Below are 21,501 nucleotides of genomic sequence, written 5' to 3' on the forward strand. Positions count from 1 at the left end.
ACTGGTCAAACGTTCAAAGTGAATGGTCACCGACTCAAGAAATTTCATGAGGGAGCGAATGTGCTAGAGGTGGAAAGATTGGACCATATTGACGCCATTTACCCAACTTGAAGGGGAGTGTGTTCCATCTTACCTTTTACTTGTCATTTGTAGATATCATTTCCTTTATCTTGTTGCTAGAATAACTCCTTGGTTTTATGCTTTTGATGATGTTGATTTCAGTTTTTGAAAATATATCCTTCATTGTAGATATCATCTTTTTATGCTTGGCCATTTTCATTTCATTTCCGCAAAGAAGTTTTAGGTTTAGGAATAAATTGTACCCCCTTTACACTTCCTGATATCATGTTAGAGATTTTAAAAGCAAGTTAAATTTGAGTGTTAAGTTTTGGGACTTTGTTGCTTGAATGGATTCTAGGATTGCATGAGGTTAATACTTAGTGATGGATTCTAGATTGATGAAGTGAAATGATAACTTTTGCTTACCTAGTGAGGTTTGAGCCTAATTCTGTGATGCACTTGTGGTTTTGGTCACTCTAGAACTTGCTTTAAGTCTTTTAAGAGCCACTTGACTAGAGATTGAGTCATCTTTATGAAGGTTATTCAATTTTCACATTTCCCACAAATTGTCTTTGCTACTTTTCTTTGCATGAATCATCATATCTTTTATCTATCCTAATGTTTTATTTCTTTGGATGTGGTACCTTGGGATGTTATGTGATGATTTTATTTTGGCCGGGACGGACAAAAGAATAAGTGTGGGGGAAGTGTTAAGTGTTGGTGTTTGAATGGACGTTGAATGTGTAATGAAGTTGCAGTTCGGAAATGATCTGGAAATGGATTCTATAATGATCTTTGTAGAGTTAAGGAAGATCACTGAATTTGAAGTGGTAGAATATGCAGGAATCTGTTTGGAAATGCAGGATTTTGTATCAGAGGTATAACATTTAAACAAGTGAGAAGTTTACAAGTGCAGAGAAAAAATTTCAGATTGCTGAAAGTCTGTAATTGTTTGTTATTTGATCAAGTGAACTAGTATTGTAGTGTCATTTGGTGAGTTTCACTTCATGCAAGAAGCATTCTAATTTTGAATTGAAATTTCGGAAAGGAAAGATAAAATTGGGTAAATTCTGAATTCGGAATGTGGAATTGCTGGAAGAAGTTTGTGCCAAATGAGAATCTGTGAACTTCATCAGTGAGCTATTGTGTAGGCAAAGAAGACTCACAAAATGACAAGAATACATATAGAGATCCCTTAATGGATAAATGTAGCAGTGCTGGAATTCTGGAGCAACAACACAGTTATAGAAGACTATGTATCAAGACAAAGCTGGGTTTTTGAAATTCATTTCTGACCCTTACTGATGCTGAAGAAGGGTATCTTTGAGAGTGAGAAAGGTTATACATCTGTGATAAGAGCAAGAATTATTAGAATAAATGCTAATGAAGTTGTACTGGTGAGCTTTGGAATCATTCATCAAGTGGAATAGAATTAAATCTGCTGGAATATGCAGAGCAGAATCAATTCTGTTTTGTGCAAATCTGATGTGCTGATTCTGAACAGCAGGAATTGGAATTCAACTCTGCATTGATTTGGTGCTAAATGATTTTTTTTTTTGAAGCTAAAGTCTCAACATTACAAACTGAATTACGTTAATTTACAGATTCTGGAACCTCATTCAGAAACGGCTTGAAGAATAGGTGCAGATCATGAATTCTTGTAAGTCTGGAATCCTGAACTTGCACTAAACTTTTTAATTGATGTTACAAAGCTGAACAAGATGGAAAATCAAGCTATTATGTGATTAAATGATTGTAGAGCCCTATAGAAATGTAATGTCAAAGCTTGAAGTGAGGAAGCAGTAACATCAGATCTGGAAATCAAGTGTACCAATCTGAAATTCAAAATTCAGGAGGTCTGAAAATTCAGAAAACTGTGCAGTTCTGGAAATGGGGGAGAACTGTCAATTGCACTTAAAATGCAATACTTTAACATTGAATAGCAAGTGAAGAGGAAATGAAATGGGCTAAGTAAGATAGAAGCTTATGCAAAATGCAGCATTGCAGAAATTTCAAGAGATAGAAATTGCAACTCAATGAAGCTGTTCCAAATTTTTGAATTGATATGTCTGAAGTTGTATCATATGGAAATCAAGTGATCATTAGGTGATTGTTAAATGAAACAATCTAGAGGGATATTAGATTAAAGCTTGATCAGAAATACAAAGTCAGAACAGATGATGAGATGATGGAAATTGGGATTGTGAAGTTAAGCTGCCTAAAGAGGAAGTGGAAATTAAGATTGGAACTCCAAATGAAGTTAACTAGATTAATGAAGGATTGATTCAAGGCTTTGATTCTGGAAATATCAAGTTACTAAATTGTGAAACAGAATAATGTAAAAGTTGTAGAGTGCTGAAATAGGAATCTGGGAAATTGAATTGTTGAGGCTGCTGTTGGAGTTCACTGTGTACCAATTTTCTTGAGCCAGATTTCTACTGTTAAGCTTAGCTTTTGTGTTTAAAGAATTCAAGAAATAGGAAAGGAATCTGGGTCATGTTTTGCTAGAAATGGAGTGTAAATGATGAATCCGAATATAGGAATATGAAATTGTAAAAGGGCTGAGTTGAAGGGTTGTGCCAATCTGCAAATTGATTTGTTGAACAGGAATGAACAGAATTGAAATGTTGTTTATTGAATGCTTAATAAGTTGTTGCAGGGAGATTTAAACTTCAAGGATTGGTCAACGAATTCAAAGAAATCAGATTTGGAACTTTGGGAGGAAGTGCAGAAAAGAAATTAGAAATGTAATGCTGATTTGTGCTAAATCTTTGTGCTGTTTCTGAATTACAGAATTTGGATTCAAGTTCAAAACAATTGAGTGTTAAATGATTTCCTTACCTAGTTCCAACTCCTTCCGATGCAAGCCCAAATATCTCCCAATTCAGAATTCTGAAATATTGAGACTGAAGAACAGACTGCAGAATCAGCTGCAATTTTGAAATTTCTGGATATAGGAAAAATTGAGATAGGTTAGATTCTGAAAACAAATTGGAGCAAAGAGGTTTAATTAAGTGGTTGAGCACTGATCATTCTAATCAGTGCGTTCAGGAAAAGGAAACATAGAGCAGTGTTGTAGTGAAACATTTAAAGTCAAAATTTAAGATTGCAGTGAAAGCAACTGGGTTCTCTAAGCTGTGGAATTTAAATTTCATTGGTCAAAAAAATCCTCATCACATAGTATTTCAGTCCATATCTTCCACTTTCACTTGAACCCTTATTTTCCTACTGTTTCTTTCAACACTAACCCTTTCATTTATATTTGATTTTGCTTTCCTTTTAAATGGTTATGGACCTTCACAATTGTGTATCTTGATCTCTGTGATGGTGGTGAAAATTAGATGAGAAGCAAGCATATGGTAGTGCTTTTGCCATGAGTAGCTAGAGTGATCTCCACCATTGCAAAGAATTGAGGTAGGAATGAGAGCCACTAAAAGTGACCTTGTGAGAATTAGATGTGTTATCATTGTCATTTTATTCATGATGGATGAGATTATTATGTGTTAAACCAAGGTAAGAATGGAATTCATGATAGCTTGAGTTGTTGAAACTTAATATCCTAGGTAGCTTGCTTTAATCATTTTCTAACATGAACGAGAATTGTTAGGGGATGCAACATTAGTTATTTCCTTAGTTTGGTTAACTTGTGCGAGACGCACAAGAATAAGTGTGGGGGATTTGATAACTCATTTATTTGGGCTCATTTTCTTGGTTGATATGGGGACTTTTTAGCTAATTTTATTTGCTACTTGACACAATTTAGATTGTTTGTAAATTGAGAATTGTTTGGAGCTAAGTTTCATTTCATTTCTTAAATCATGATATATTCCTCACCATTTGAATTGGGTCTTGTAGGATATAGGAATTGATACATGATTCAAGTGAAGCCTAATCAACTCAAGAGGAGTTCAACCAAGTGGACAAGGTCACATTTTATTTGACTCCAACCAAATTCATTAAGCCAACCCATTGCTCTTGACCTAAGTTCAACCCTTACACCAAATCCCTAAATTTTCCCTAAACCAGATCAGGATTTACCCTAATTTCGGTTCAATTGGACCAAGGTATAAAGTCCAGAAAACTCGCGGATGAACAGTGGCTGCGCCTACTGTTCATCGTGCCAAAAATTTCTGCGTCTGTGTTTTTCTCTTCATCGCAACCCCTATCCTTCTTCCTCTTTTGATCTCAAGCTACAAGATCATGGAAGAAGCTTAAGGAGACGACCAGACAACACTTTTGCAGCTGGAATCTCGCCGGAGAGATCTCAACGGCAAGGTCGACGCGAATCTGAGTTTTATCACAGAATCTGCCGATTTTGCTGGAAACGGTGAAGAAAGCAAAGTCGGCACTCCATCCTTCATCGACAACCATTGGAGGGGTTCTCTGGTGGTTTCCATTAGCATTTCCAATCGTCTACAGCCCCGCAATTCATCTCAGAACTCAGATTTGCAGATTCCAGACAATCTGCGATTTCAGCTCGATTTGAATCTGCTTCCGGCATCGAAGAGGGTTTCTTTGGTGGAGTTCGCAAGGTTCAAATTGAGCTCAAGTTCAGAAGTTTCTTCATTCTTCTCCTCTGATTTCTGGAGGCGCAGATTGCAATTCCAATCTCTTGTGTGACGGCAAGAGGATGTGGTTTGAGGATTGATATGGATTCAGTGTGGATAGTTTAATTTCTTGTTATTTCTTACTTAGTTTGAGCAAGTTCTTTATTTCTACACTTTTATTCAAGTAATTTCTGTTCTTGAAAACCTTGTTAGTGCGTTTCTACTTCCTGAAATTTTGATTCTGCAACTGTAAGTTCTGCAATTAATTTGTTCCTGCAATTTAGATTCTGCAAATTTTGTCCTACAAAATTAGGTGTAAATTCTGAAATTTTTGATCTGCATTTGATTCAGAAAATTCCGTTTAAGAAAATTGCAATCCTTAGTGTTTTGTCCTATTTTCAATCTTGCTGTTGGTATCTGAAATTTTCTACAAATTCAAATTAATTTGTGTTGATCTTTAGGCTTAGTTAATTTTCTAATTACTTTAGTGTAAGTTTCTACCTTGTTAAGAAATTTAGCTTTCTTGTTGAATTTAAATTCTGCTTTAGATTAGATTTAGATAATTTTCTTTTCTTTTACTGGTTTGCATTTTGATTTTAATCTAGGATTTAGTTCAAAACCCACAACCCCCACTTTTAAGAAGAAAACCCAAAAAGAACCCAAGAAGAGATTTGGATCTGAATCAAACACTCACCAACTAGTTTCCTGGAGAAAATCGACTTGGGCCCTATGCTATGTCATATCTTTGAGTAGTTGAGGGTTTTCAAACATTGTGTTAATTTGATAAGACCATTCGTGACACGTAGAGTATTTAAGGCTTATCAGCTGGCGGTTTGGAGGAGAAGAAGAAGAAGGAGACGCCCCTTTTCTTTGCATCTTTTGGTGGTAAGCGGTTCGGGTGTTTTTGTCTTGGTAGATCATCGCCCACATGACGTCCAAGAAGAGGAGAGGAATACGGCAGAAGATCAAGAGGTCTTTGTCTATGAAAAAAGGTACAACTAGTTATTTATTCCGTAGCGCAACTAGTTTTGTTTTCTTTGTATGGATCCTAAAATACTAACACAAGAGGCTAGCAATTTTGTGTTTCGACTTTGTGTTTCGATTTTGTGTATCAATTTTATGTTTTGATCTTGTGCTTCGATTGTGGTCTTTATAGTTAAACCTAAGGTCACTGTAAGGAGTTTAAATATTCAATTTCTTTGAATGGCTTTGTCTAAGAAGTAGTGGATGATCCCATAACCAAGAAGACTGAGTGCCTCGCCAACAACCTGGAAGTCAATCCTTGAGATAGATATTTAATCAACTTCTGTAATATGTCTTTGAGCTTGGATGACTTTTATCTCAGTTGGACTTCTATAAAAATACATAAAAGACTAAGTTCTTTTGAGCCCGACCAGCCTTTATCTCAGCCAGGAGTATATGGAGATACATAGCTAAGCGCCTTTGACCCTGGCCGACCGCTATCTCGGCCAGGTGTCTATGGAGATACATAAAAGGTTAAATGCCTTTGAGCTCGGCCTAGCCCTTAGCTTGGTCAGACGCATATAGGAATAATATAAGCTAAATGCCTATGGGCCTAGCTGACCGTTATCTCGGTCGGGTGTCTATGGAGATACATAAAAGGCTAAGTGCCTTAGAGCCCGGCCTGGCCTTAAGCCTGGCCAGACGTATGTAGAAATACTATAAGGCTAAATGCCTTTGGACCCGGCTAGCCGTTATCTCTACCAGGTGTCTATGGAGATACATAAAAGGCTAAGTGCCTTTGAGCCCGGCCTGGCCTTAAGCCTGGCCGGACGTATATAGGAATACTATAAGGCTAAATGCCTTTAGGCCCGGCCACCATTATCTTGACCGGATGTCTATGGAGATACATAAAAGGCTAAGTACCTTTGAGTCTGGTCTGACCTTAAGCTTGGCTGGACATATGTAGAATACTATAAGGCTAAATGCCTCTGGGCACAACCGACAGTTATCTCGGCCGGGTGTCTATGAAGATACATAAAAGGCTAAGTGCCTTTGAGCCCAGCCTGGCCGGATGTTTGTAGGAATACCATAAGGATAAACGCCTTTGGGCCCGAGCGACCCTTATACGCTCATCCCTTTATAAGGCTAATTGTATCTAAGCCTAACCGGCCTTTAACCTGGTCAGGCACATACCAAAGTACGTAAGAGCTTTCGAGCCCGGTCAATCCTTAACCAGACCCAACATGTATGGAGGGCTCTATCAGGCTAAATGCTTGATTCTTGTCTAATCGCTTATCTATCCCCCATGGCTATTTTTTTTAGTGGGAATAAAGTATTAGACCTTTTACGTCCAGCCAACCTCCAAAGCCAGTCAGATTCTCCCCGAGCAACCTATGTTCCGCTCGGGCTAGGCCTTTCCCCTGACCACCACATTACCTTCTGAATCCACTTCTTACAATCCGTATCAACATTATTTGAATGGCGGGACTTTTTCTTGGAAACACCAGACCTTGAGAAGAGATCTTCATTGTTGGTAAATTATTGAATCTTGTTACCCTCAAATGGAATCTCTTCTAGCTTCACATGACTGAAACTTAAGTGAAATCAAGGGATTTCCTTTGTGGCTTCAAAAGAAAGTATATACAACTTTCATTCTGTCCTTTCTGGGCTCTGTTTATGGTATACTTGGGACTGCCTTTTGTGAACTCAATTAGGAAGGACTCCTAATCACGATCAAGGATCTGACCAAAGAACTACTACTTAGCGATAGACTGCTTCACTGAGAAAAAAACTGCATTCGATATGAAAGAAAAAAGAATGTGTAGTGGAGCTACAATCATCCTTTCTCGTAACTTGATTTAATAACAGTAAGTAAATCTGTCTAATGATAGAAATAGTAGTGGTATATGGTCTGGAGATAAAGAAGCCAATGGAGGCTGAGATCTAATGGCATTTGCTATGTGGACAATGCATTTATTGCAGAGGGGAGCTAGTGGACAACTTTAGTGGTGCTCAAGGTAGCTAGTGGAATAAGTAATATAGTTGGAGACAACAATTAGGAAGAGCCCATAAAATAGCAGTCTCAAATAATACGGCACTTGAGGAGGTATAAGAAAAATAATACATTGAAATCATAGCAAGGATAATCTTTGAATTCCTGAATACTCAGATAAAATACAGCAAAGAGCATGAACATAATCAACAAAAGATTCACTATGGTAAATGCAAAGAAAACTCATGAGTAAATATAGGAAAAATATAGTTTTTCCATTAATTACAAAAGGAGAACCGGATGAATAAGATGAGGCAGAAATAGCATCTCTCAAAAGTTTTGAGCACATACATAAAAAATATTAATGTATGCAACTTTAGAAGTTGACGAATGCTCCATTTGATGATCATGTTTGTTGAGAGGTATCAAATATAGTGGACGATCCTTGGGAAGCACAAGATCATGAAAGAAAGTTGGCATATATTCAAGTGTGTGTTTGGTGGGGATTATCCTTGATAATCTTGGTTATCCATCCAAAATTATCTACAAAAATCCTATTTGATTTAGGTAATCAATGATTCCCGAGTAATGTTCCATGCCCCACACGTCAGCAAAAGGGACATGCAACCAGGAATCGGAAAACCTCATAAAACTGAGATTTTTCTTAATTCCGGGGTTATCGAATTTTTTTACCCAAAATACCTTCAGATAAAAGAAAAATGTGAAAAAAAAGTAACATGTAAAGAAAAAAAATGAGAAATATAAAAAATAAAAAAAACATAAAAATATTTTTAAAAAAATAAAAAATCATTAAAAAATAATAAAAAATAAAAAATGGTAAAAAAACTTTAAAAAATAAAAAAATAGAAAAAACATTAAAAAATTTTAAAAATACAAAAAAAACATAAAAAAATTAGGAAAAACATTAAAAAATTTAAAAAAATACAAAAAAACATTAAAAATAGAAAAAAAAAAAGTAAAAAATAATAAAAAATGTTAAAAGCATTAAAACATTAAAAAAAATAGAAAAATGTAAAAACCCCTAAAAATAAAAAAGTAAAAAAAAAACTTAAAAAATTAAAAATTAAAAAACATAAAAAAAACAAAATAAAAAATAAAAATATATATAAAAATAAAAAAAACGTGAAAATATAGTAAAATAGAATAGAGTTTAAATAATAATAATAATAATAATAATAATAATAATATTATTATTATTATTATTATTATATATAGTTGGTTTTGTAATTAAGGGTAATCTAGTAAAATACTAAACTAGGTTATTCATTAAAACCTTCAAACAAACATGTTTTTTGTTGCATTATCTAAATTGAACCAAACAACATTTAGTTATGTTTTATATTCCATAACCTTGGTTATGTGATTACCTGATAATCATATAATCAAGGTTATACATGATAACTTGAACCAAACGTACTCCAAATATATTTATCAATGCACAAGATTTAAATAGAAGAGGAAGCTTTATCTCTATTTCAAAATGTCTCTATATACATCAAAAATCTGTGGACGAGCTTTAAGTAGACTTGTTCATTTTTTTAGTAATTATCAATGAAATTTCTAAAATAAGGAAAACCAATATTAGTGGAATCATGATTGAGATCTCGAATGTCAGAATGGACAAGATCAAGCAAAGAAAAACTCTAATTAAGATTACTAATAGAAGATATGACACTGTTTATCAATCTCATAATAGAGCTTGGTGGTGAAGTTGAAGATTTACAAACATTTTTATCAAGGTACACACTGACATAGCATTGCCACTGATAATGGATGACTAGTATTGAGAGAGAGATAAAGGATACAGTCTTTAGATTCAGGATCACCACTGCTTTCCGTTGATCCTAAAAGATATAGTAAGATAAAAGGTACACAATAATATAAGTATTTAATAAGTGTTATTAGATATTATGTTGACAGGAAAGAAAACTCTGGAACATAGAATAAATAACTTTGTCTAGATATAAAAACGATCTGTGTAAAGTGCCATATCTCTGGTGTGTCATCCATTCATTATGTAGATAGATAATAAGCCATGATATTTGGACTCTTCATCTATCCCCTTTGTATCTTTGTAGAACCTCAATACTCAGACACACTCCATATGAACATCTAATATCCCTATTGATCACATGTAGAACACTTCAGAAATAGCTGTGTTGGACATTTGTATTCACCTCCATTTCAGATACTCGACTTGAATCAGGTGATGGAAGAGAGTTGTAGACTATTAAAATATTGTAAATATAATAAATAGAGGTATTATTGTAATTATGTTGTATATCCTTCTCTATATAAGTCAATAACTTCGTGGTGTCTAACACGATTTTCTCTTAACATGGTATCAGAGTCAAACCCTAATTTTTCCGCCGCCACCAATAATTCCTGCCGCCATTAGTCGCGCTTGGACGAGAGAAAATCTCTCCCGATCCCTCTTCTCTCTCTCGCGTCGCTCGCTTCCTCCATGGTCAACGTTGACGCCGACGCCGGCCTCTGCAACCAGGATCTGCTCCTCGGCCTCGAGAAAGCCATTCCCTCTCACGTCGCCCGCAAGCACAAGCCACTGCTTCTCCCTCACGCATCGCCTGCATCTCCCTCTCGCGTCGTCCGTGAGCACAAGTCGTCGCTGCTCTTCCTTCTGCGTGGAATATCCTTGCGTCGCAACATCCTTGTGCCACAGTAAACCCTAAATTTTCCTAGCAACTATGCAGCAAACCCTAAATTTTCCAACGCCGTCGCAGCAAACCCTAAATTTTCTAGTGTCGTAGCAAACCCTTAATTCTCCTGCAGTCCGACGACGGAGAGAAACTCCGTGCTTGTCTCCGAGGTGTTGCGACGTCGCCGAAGAGTCGGGTTGCTGCCCTCTTTCACCAAGCTGATCCATGGCTACTTCTAGCACTCCATAGATGGATATTTCGATCTTTACCAACTACACCACTACACCACTCTCCTTCGAGCAGTTGGATGGTAAGAACTACTCTTCTTGGGCCTCTCACATTAAGCTTTGGCTTTGTTGGACAGGGTTATGAGACACATCTCTCTCAAACCGAAGAGGATGTCCAAGTCGTCGATCGTCCTCTGAGGAAAAAGGTTGACGCCCAGTTGTGTTGCATTATCCGAGCCACCATCCATCCATCTCTTAAGGATGTCTTCCGCACTCACAAAACCTGTAAAGATGTTTGGACAAAGGCTCAACAACTCTTTACAAATACCTCTCGGTGACTCTATTAAGTTTGTGAAGATCTCATGATCATCCTCAGTGTCCATCATGTCATGCCCCGGGGGAGTCCCTGTCAGAGGAAATTTCGGCAACATCTCCCCTGTACGGGTGACAATCTGAATCTTATCTACAAAACCCTCAGGGCTCACAAATCTCGACCAACACGACCAGAACATATATAATAAAAATAACTAATAATCCGCGCAGTTTATATTAACTCAGTATCTGGCTGACACAACTACACAGTTTATTTAAATAAAACCTACTCCACTAAAAATGACGGAAAACTTAAACCCACAACAAAAAAAAAAATCCAACGCAGCGAAAAACAAAGGCAGTAGACCAAAATTCGATAAAAATCCATGAGTACAGTTATACATCATAAGTATATAAAAACATAACAAGGAAACCAAAAGTCCAAAGGTAGAAAACCGTCACGACTCAGGGTGGGGACTAGCGACTGGAACCTCCTAACATCTTCAACTTGAAATGGTAATAAATCAACGGGTGAATCCAACACTCAGCGGATACCAAGCAGACATACATAGTAGGAAATAACCAATAGTAACAATTATGCGTACAGACTCTTGGAATAATAATGAAAAATTAAAGGAAATGAGAGAAGCTATACTCACCAGGACCTCCTATCAGGATAATAAGGTCGTCAGACCGAAAATATTATCTCTCCTGTATGCATGTCAATCATATGCATCCACCAAATATGTACCAAACAAAGTACAACAAACACAAGCAATAAATGAAATCAATGCAAATGATGCAATATGACATGGTCACCCCTGACGTCAGTCAGCCATCTCACACACGATGGTGAGACCAAATGGGTAAGGCTATGACAACTGCGCACGCTGCCATCACTGCTCCTGAGTGACCGAGTGGACAGAATGCTATCGGAGTACACCTATCCTCCTACTCCAAATCAGAGTGGGAGAGCTCAATGCTCTCATCTCCTATCTCAATGTCAAGAGGGATCCATGTCCTACTACCACGCTACGTCACGCTATCCATGAGTGGACCAGTGGAGCAATGACAGAGCAACCTGCTGCAACACACCCTGCCTGAATAAAAATCACTAATCCATGAGTGGTTGTGTGTGCAGATTCATATAACTAGCGATGTGCTCAACAATAATGGAGCCGACAATCGCTTAATATAAAATCATGCGAGATGATGCATGACACTAAGCATGAAAATCCTGACCATATCTACCTCCATAAAACATGTACCAGAATAAACGGATCAAATAAGAAGATCTAGGTAGACGTGTCAGATAGTAAATGTCTAGTCCGGTATATCATACGGCATGGTATGTCACTATCTCTATGAGCATAAATAATCAAGAGGATAATGGATGTAAAACAGGTAATAAATAAACATGCTGAAGGAATCCAGCAATGACATACTAATGCAGATATATACATAATTATTACTACTCGTTAAAATTTACTATGCATATCAAATGACAATATCTAAAACATAAGTCAAGGTATCTGCCTCAAAAAGTGGAGATCGTATCCAAAAGATCCCACGTTGAGACGCCGTCTCGAATCAAAGTCTTGTAATACATGATATACAGATTTAGCTAATTACATATAAATTAATTAGCTAAATCAAATCCCCAACTAAATCTAATCCATCGATCAACTAAGGTTGGCTCCATTAATTTTAACCATTCCACTATTCAATTAGATTTAGATCTATACATAAATCAACCTAAACTCACTCAAATATGAATCTATTCTCTAACCATGTAATCCAATTCATACTTAATTTAATGTATTTACCTCAAGACGGATTGAACTAAAATAAGGATGAGATTCCCACAACTCACCTTACTACAATGCCTTTCCTGTTAACCCACTGCCAAGAGAAATGGCTACCGGGAAATGCGAACCGGATGTTGTTGCTGCCAAAAAATTTATTGTCGACACTGTAAACAAACTACCACCAAGAACATCCATCTCAGTTAACATCATATCCCATAACTAACAATTCGAAACTGATTTACCCCGAATCTCAATCCTTCATACTCACCAAAATCCAATAAGGTTTGCTGGTGGTGGTGAACTAGGGCAGAGGGGTGGCAATCAGCCGATACTAGGTGGTACTAAGCGATCGAGCGTCGGCGATACTGGGCGATTAGGCACCTAAGATGCTAGCGGTCGGTGATCGGGCAACAAGGCGACGACGTTTGGAAAACTAGAGCTCGGGATACCTACCCCTCTCGCCGGCTCGCGTGCTCGATTGGTGCCCGTGGATAGGAAGGGAAGATAGCAGCCACCATCAATAGGGGAGACGTGACGACAGTAGGCGACGATCAGCGATCTAGGGTGACGGTGACAGAATCGGAAGAGGAAATATTGAAAGGGAATCGGGTTGTGGAAGAGAAGAGGAGGCTGTGTTGGATAGAGAAAGGAATCATCTCCTTGGCCACTGCTTTTGTATGGGGGGAAGAAGAGGCATTGCGAGCGGCGGCAACGGCGACGCGTCGGTTGGGGAAGAGAAGGAGACGGTCGACCGGCGTCGCGAGGGCTTAGGGCACGGCGTGAGAAATGAAGGAGAGAGAAAAGAAAAGAAAAAGAAATAATAAGAAAAATCAAACATTTCCTCATTTAAATGGGGTAGCTTAAACAGGCTTCCCCTGGCCCAATAATTTATACTCTTAAACTCATCATACGAGCTCCGATTAATTCCTAGAAAATTTCTAAAAATTCCTAAAAAACTTCCTTATGGTTATTTTAAAATACCGGAAAATGGTAGATAATAATAAGGAAATTTTCTAGAATTTTTGGAAATTTTTCAGAAATTTTTCGGAGCTCGTATGGACGAGTTAACGGGGATAAAAACGGGGCCCGGGAAAGCCTGTTTGGGCTACCCATTTAAGCGAGAAAATGTTTAATTTCTTAATCACTTTTATATTTTCTTTTCTTTATTTTTTTTAATTCTTTTCCTCGCCGAAACCTGCGCGGCCGAGCCTTCCTTCCCCGCCGAGTCCTTCGTGTGCCCGTGCCCTAACCTCCTAGTGACGGCGGTTTCCTTCTCCTCTGTCCTTGCCCAAGCGCCGGCGAGCACGAGCCACCGCCGACCGAGCCGCTTCTCTGCCCTAGCGCTGTCCTCCTCCCTCTTGTCTCTGCCCGACGACGCCACCGTGCCCTAGTCTCTCGCGACACCAAAACCTTTCCTCTTTCTCTTCTGCCCGGCGCTGACTGAGCCCTAGCCATCTTCCCGATCGTGACTTCTCCACCCGACGGCGTCGCAAATCACAGTGTCGCGGCTTCCTCTGCCCTAGGCCAGGCTGACTCCCGACTCCCTCTCCTCCCTATGCTCACGACCCGCTGCACCTCTGCACATTCCGAGCCCTAGCCAACGATCCACCGTCGGCTTTGTCTTCCTTGGTCCACTTGGAGATGGTATCCCTTAGATTTATACTTGGGTATGTGTCAGATATTTGCTCTGTACTGATCTGAGGTATTTTAGGTTGGAGGACAACAATGTCAGGTTGTTTCGGCCACATTATCCAGCAGAGATTCCTTCAATCGAGGGTTGATAACTTCGGAAATTTGGTAAGTTGTGGAGGTAACTCCGAGTACGAACTAGATCTTATTCTAGTTGTGGAATAATTTAGGGTTAATGGAACTAATCCTGGTTTGATGAATTGGATTAAGTGGATTGCTATTTTAGGGATATTCGGTTGGTGGACAACATGTTTGATCAGGGCAGAGAGGTAAATTTCAGTAGTGTTTCTTTGCCAGCAGCACTCCAACTAGTAACCCTATCGGCTGTGAACTTGAGGTATGATGTAGGAATCTTAATACCTTTTGTAATTGATGTGGTCTATGAATTTAGAATGGAACATGTGGTTGATCATGTTTTAGATTTAGGTGTAATTGGATTTAGGTCTTTGGATTGTTATCTAGTGGTTTGTTTGGGGTTAAGGTAACTAACCCTAATTGACCATGAGATTTAATTAGGGTGTATTGATTTAGATTGTGCGGATTAGGGTTTTCCCTAATTTAGTCTTGTGGATTTTATTTAGTTATTTAAATTCTTATGATTGTTAGCTAAATAAAAATATATATTGATTGACACAGGACCTTGACGCGAGACGATATCTCGACGTCAGATTTGGACCGGATATGATCTTTCCTATTGAAGGCGAGTACCTCTTGACTTATCTTTTATGATATTGTCAATTTGATATGCATAGTATTTTATAGCTACAAGCAATGATCATGTTTGCCTTTGGTATGTCACGGTTTGATACCTATAGCATGTTCTGTTTTGTCGCTTATTAGGTATCCATGTTTATACCTCGTGATTATTTCCATGAGTACCTTAGTTCCTAGAGTAAGTGACATACCATGTCTTTCTGAATTTAGGACTAGATTCTGGAGTTTTATTATCTGATCTGTATACCTAGACCCTTTTGCTTGATCCATGTATATTGTTGGTACATATTTTATGGAGGTGGATATGTTCAGTACCTAGGTTGTTATACCATAGAGGACCTGTATACCTTAGATCTGTGGATTTGACTTATTGGTACTAGAGTACCCATTTTTATATATATGTGGATTGGTTTAGGATATTGGCATGCTTAGTGTCATGCATCATTCGCATGATTGCATGCTGCGTGATAGTCTGCTCCATTATTGTTGAGCACATCGCCGATCATCGCTCGGCATTGGTCCGCCACGGGTAGACGACGCCTGGTAAAGACGCCGCTTTTGCTCGCTCGTGCTCCGTTGGTCCGCCACGGGTAGTGCGACGTGATAGACGTCGGGATCCCTCCCGCTCGTGGTGTCCGGGAGACGAGAGCATCAGCCCCCATTTATGATTTAGGGTAGGAGTATGTGTGTACTCCGACAGATCCCGTCCACTCGGCCATCATGGGTAGTGACGGCAGAGTGCACGGTTGTCACTACCCACTCGGTTTCACCATCAGTGAGATGGTCGTCGCCGCGGAGTGACCACGCCATGGCATCATACGTTGATGCATTTATTGCTATGATTCTGCATTTATTCGTCAGATTGGTTTGATACGCCGACATCATGTGATTTATGACACCTCGGTTTGACGATCCCTTTGCTTACGGATAGAGTTCCGGTGAGTCTGACTTCCTCGTTACCACTTTCGCCAGATTCTTCCTATATATGATTAGGAAGTTGTATTCCATGTTTATTGATGTTAGATATATCTTACTAGGCATGTCTATTGGTATTCACTGAGTTGTTGAACTCACCCCCGTGGACACTATCTTTTTCAGGTACCAGGTTGTTTATGGAGTCGCTTGGAGTATCATGTCTGCTGGTCCCCGTGTCACATCAGAAGACCTATCTTCGCTGTTGTCCGTTTGTATTTTGGTATCTATGTATCTAGCTTTTGTTTCGGTTTTGTTTCCGGAGTGGTGTTTTGTAGTGTGGTGTAAGCCTAGCCGGCTAGCAGTCATGTATTTTGGTTTTCTATCATTTTTCTGCTGTGTTTTGGTTTTAGTACAGCCAAGTGGGCTGAAAAATATATATATAACTGCATGGTTGTTGTATATTTTGTTCCAGCTGAGTGGGCTGATGATATAAACTATGTGGTTGTGTATATATTCCAGCCGCATGTGGCTGATGTATATTGTGTCTGTAGAAATGCTTCAGATTGTCAGTCGTACAGGGGAGGTGCTGCCGAAATTTTCTTCGCACAGGGACTCCCTCGAGGCGTGACAGTTATTCACCCTTTTTCGGTATTTTACATTCTCTCCCACTAATAAAAAATTGCTCCCTAAATTTTCATTATTACCATCAGCAAGTACTAACAATAAATAGATAATATAAATGTTGAACAAAAATTAACCCACATACCTCAGGTAAAAAGATGGGGGTATCGAGCTCAGATCGTATCCTCGAATTCCCAAGTAGCCTCCTTGTCAGCATGATACTACCATCCGACTTTAACCAGTCGGATAGTCTTGTTCTATAACTGACACTCTTTGTGGTCCAGAATCCGTATCGGAACCTCCTCGTAGGTAATGTCAGACTGAATGGAAACTGATATATCTGACAAAACATGTGCTGGATCGGCTACATATCTCCTCAGCATAGACACATGGAATACATCGTGAATGTCTGCCAGAGCTAGTGGTAGTGTCAGACGGTAAGCTACCGCTCCAATCCTCTCCAAGATCTAGAAAGACTCAATGTATCGTGGAGCTAGCTTACCTTGGAGGCCAAATCTCTTCACCCCTTTTGTGGGTAAGACTCTCAGAAATATATGGTCGCCAGTAGAGAACTCCAGGGGTCTACGTCTCCAATCAGCATGACTCTTCTGGCGGTCCTGCACCTCGGACATCCTCCGTCTAATAGTGCGGACCAACTCTGCCTCTTGCTAAGCTCTCTGCGGTTCTAGCAGTAGGGCCTCCCCAACCTCCTCCCAGAGGGTCGGTGTCCGATAAGGTCTACCATACAGCGCTTTAAACGGTGTCATCTAGATAGCCGAATGATAGCTATTGTTGTAGGCGAACTCTACCAATGGCAGGTGATCCTCCCAGCTCCCTCCGAAATCCAAAACGCAAGACCTCAGTAAGTCTTTTAATGTCTGGATAGTCCGCTCTGACTGTCCATCTATCTGCGGATGGAATGTTGTACTAAAACAGAGTTGTGTGCCTAAGGCCTGCAATCTGATGATCTCTCGACAATATAGCTCTGCCAATCAATCCAGAGAATCGGTCTTCCGGATTGCTAAGAAGTGTGCAGATTTGATTAATCGATCAATGATTACCCAAATCGTGTCATGGCCTCGTCGTATCCTAGGCCATCCCACCACAAAATCCATAGTGATGTGCTCCCATTTTTACTCTGGGATCGGAATCCTCTGAAGTAATCCGGCAGGTCTCTGGTGCTCAGCCTTCACCTGCTGACAGACTAAACATCTAGCTACTGTAACGACCCAATTTTCCTCATTAAGAGTTTTAAAAGTTCTTAAAAATATTTAGAAATGCTATAGAAATATTCTAGAGATTTTTAGAAATTTTTAGAGTATTTTTATGGAATTTTTGGAGGTTGTTTGGTATTTTTACCAAAAGAAAGAAGTTGTGACAAAAAAATATCTAAGCCGAGGATCGAACCGGCAACCCTTGACCCGAGCAAAACCCAACTAACCAACTGGGCTAGCAGTTGTTACTTAATCAAATGAAGGAAGAATTTTATTTAAGTAATAGAAGTTAATAGCGAGAAATAATAGGAAGAAAATATGTTGCAGCCGGGATTCGAACCCACGAGCTGCGCCTTAAGGCGAATGCAACCAACCAACTGATCCAACAATCGTTTCTTATTAAAGGAGGAGAAAAATTCCATTTAAGCAGAAGTTAGAACATTTAAAATAAATTGGGAAAAAGGTGCGCGGCGGAGGGATTCGAAACCCAGACCTTTGATTTGGTCCAAACCTGGCTGACCAACTGTTCCAGCGGATGGATCTGTTTAGAAAAGGTAGCAAAATTATTTAAAGAAGTTAACAGAATATTGAGTTATAAAAGAGGAGAACTTAGGGCTTGATCGATTACCCGTGACCTAGCTTTTCCCTTCTCCTTTTTCTTTTTTCTCTCGCGTGCGCGGTGCTTCTTCTTGGGCGAAACCGCAGCGGCAAGCCGGAGCTAGGGTTTTCACCTCCGGCGGCCGGCGAGGGGGCTAACGTCGAGAGTTCTTCACCATTTCGGGATCCTCTCGTCGAAGGGAAGCTGTGGACGCAAGGAGTCGCCAAAGATTTCAAGTTAACCGAACCCTAGAAGCATTAGAAGGTTTCTCCTTCGCGGTTGTAAGTCCAAGAAACCCAAGGTAAGTCGCTACTCACCTGCAGTAGGATAGTTCCGAGTCTATTCCTTGTTCCTCTCCTTGTTCCCGAAGCTTTGCATGAAACCCTAGGGTTTGTTCGTAGGTGAATTGATAAGCTATTTTTATCTCACAGTATGCCTTAAGAGTTATATTTATTTTGTTGCTAATCTTTTTGTCAAGCCAGGACAGCCCTTACATTTAGCATACGGTTTTGGGATTTCTTGTTTCTGCCATGTATTAGCAATGGTTCTTTAGGACTGCTATATTTTTAGTAGAGCAATATATAGAAGTTCAAGTTGCGAATCAGTTTTGTAGAGGTTTATGTTTTAAGTTTTCAGCAAGTTTAATTTGGTGATTGTTGAGGTTATGCGATTTGAACTGTGAAGCTTTGATTCTTATTGTTTGCAATCACTGGTTGGTTTCAAATTGGAACGATGAAGTTCTGTTTCTCCTTTGTGCTTCTTAATGCCATGAGTAGATGAGGTTCAGTTGGAGGTGTTACTGCTATTTTTGCTTAATGGATTTGGCTGGTTAGTGAGTGTTTTGTTTCCTCCTGGTGGTTCCAAAAGTTTCGGACAGAGTTTAATATTTGCTGTGGTTTAGGTTATCCACTGCTACCCTAATCTGAATTGATGTACTGTTACTAACTGAAAAGAGTATTTCTCCAATGTATATGATCCATCTTTTACTTCCCTATGCATGAGTTAGATTTTTATTTGTTAGTTCCTTTGAAGCTAGTTTAAGTTCCGTGAAGCTAATTGTTGATGTTTGGATTCTCTTGAGTTGATCATGGATGTGGTAGCAAAACCTACAAATTCAAGTATAGATTTGGTGAGTATCATGTGTTAAGACTAAAGATGATTTGAATTGATGTAATGAATTTAACAGGTAAGAAATATGTAAGTAATTTAGATATGCTACTTTCATTCGAGTATACAGATTTGAGGTTCTTTAATCTGAACATGAGGTTTAGATAATTTGCTTATGTTTAATCTGATCATGAGGTTTAGATAATTTGCTTACGTTAAATCTGAGTTTGAGGTTTAGATATGCAAGTAATAAGTTCAGAATAGAAGCTTAGTTTAGAAGATGAGAAAAGAGATTTCCATGTTGACGCATAGTTTGAAGTTCTAAAAAGGATACATTGCTTACTTATGATAAATTTACAGTTATGGACAACCTTAGTTTGTATTTAGTTAAATTTTCCAGCAGTTTATTTAGACTTGCAGATTTTGGTTTCTTTTGCAATTAACCGGACATGAACAGCCTAGTATTAGGAGAATTTGGTCGAAAGTTGTTTAGCTTGAATGTAGCATCTAGATTTTTATTAAGAAGAGCAGTGCAGATTTTTATTAAGTAGAGCAGATTTTATTAAGCATTTTAAGTGCAGATTCTTATTAGGTATAGCAGACTTTATTAAGCATTTCAAGTGCAGATTTTAGTAAAGCTTAATATGCAGATTTCTGTTTAAACTTGTATGCAGATTTTTGTTTAAGCATTGCAGTATTAGAATTTGTTTAAATATTTCAGTTTTGTAAGAAGCATTCCTTTATAAGAAAGATAAAGAAAAATATAAGAAAGAAAAAGGGCCAAGGCCTTAAGTAGATCCCAAAGTCAAGACTTTAGGGATTTTGGCACACAAGGTGCTTAAAGAAAATGCCGAGGCATTATATATTAGAAGTATTAAAAGATAACAAGTATTTTACTTTTATCAGTGGCACTGTACTGGACTCTCAGTTGTCCTTGGGTTGGGCTCCCATAGTCGTCCCTAGGTTTAGATAACCTAGTAGTAACGGCACGGCCGACGGTCGACGGTCGACGACCATAAGGTCGCCAAATGGGCCGCCAAATGGGTCGGGTCGTTACGATAGTAAAGCAAGTACAGTTGTCGGGCCCAAGAGAAGTTGATTATTATTTTGAAGTATTATAAGTATAAGTTTCTGAACAAACAAAATAAGTTTCACATAAGTACAAAAGTATAAAAGAATAAGTTTAGAACAATGAATTAAGTTTCACTTTGTTTTAAAATCAGCAAGTTTAGTTTCCCTTTATGCTAGCATGTTATTTAGATTAGCTTACTGTTCTTTGTTATTAGAAGAGCATGAGTAGCTTTACATGTTTAGCATTTTAGTATGTTTGTTTCTTTTACTAGTAGACGAGCATGAGTAGATTTCCTTTTGAGCATTCAGTTTTAGTTTTCAGTATATTCACATGCATATCGAGATTTTGTGAGTTAGATAGCGCTTACTAAGCATTTTGCTTATAGACTGCACTTCCTCTTACTGCAGATACAAGAAAGGAAAAGATATAGAAAAGAAGGCGACAAGGAGGTGTTCGAAGGATGTGTGATGCCAGGACTATGGAAGCCTTGGGACTAAGAAAGAAGTTTTCTTTTAGTTTCTATTGTCTTTTGCTATGTTAGAAGTATTTGAGATAGTACATGATATTTTGATGTGATTAGGACATAGTAGATGAATTGTGATATGGTGTGATGAGTTGTGGTATTGTTTTCTTTATTTTAGATTTATTATACTGCGTGGTTGATTGATATGTGTTCCAGCCGCTTGTGGCTGAGTATATATTGCATGTATTGTTGAAAATGGTCACCGGTACAGGGGAGATTCCGCCGAAATTTTTCGGTAGGATTTCCACGTGATTTTTAATCATACCGGTTAAGTAGAGTTAGTAGTTAAGTAACGGTCATCCTTAGAGAGTAGTAGTAGTAAGAAGGGTGGTCGTTTACAGTTGGTATCAGAGCAGTTCCCATTCTCCAGCATCACACATCAGCATCAGCCTTGCCGTCTTCAAGTAAGAAAGTATTTAAGTTTTCCTTTTATGCTTTCTTTATTATTTGCAGTATAGAG

At 38.6% G+C, this 21,501-nt stretch overlaps 1 protein-coding gene across 11 annotated transcripts in view; it reads right to left on the reverse strand.

Annotated features, from left to right (window-relative positions):
* Positions 1–21,501, reverse strand: part of LOC122051173 (methionine aminopeptidase 1A-like) — a 74,466-nt gene that overhangs the window by 17,540 nt on the left and 35,425 nt on the right. For 4 of the 11 annotated variants that reach the window (XR_006131384.1, XR_006131381.1, XR_006131382.1 and 1 more), the window contains exon 9: positions 2,902–3,007. The exons of 6 other annotated variants lie outside the window; for them this stretch is intronic. The gene's annotated coding sequence lies outside the window, so the exon portion shown is untranslated. Of the gene's footprint in view, positions 1–2,901; positions 3,008–9,310; positions 9,429–21,501 lie in introns of those variants that run through there. One more of the 11 variants, XR_006131389.1, reaches the window with a different exon arrangement.

This window comes from Zingiber officinale, chromosome 3A, assembly GCF_018446385.1.
Source record: "Zingiber officinale cultivar Zhangliang chromosome 3A, Zo_v1.1, whole genome shotgun sequence".
In the NCBI taxonomy this organism is placed as follows: Eukaryota; Viridiplantae; Streptophyta; class Magnoliopsida; order Zingiberales; family Zingiberaceae; genus Zingiber; species Zingiber officinale.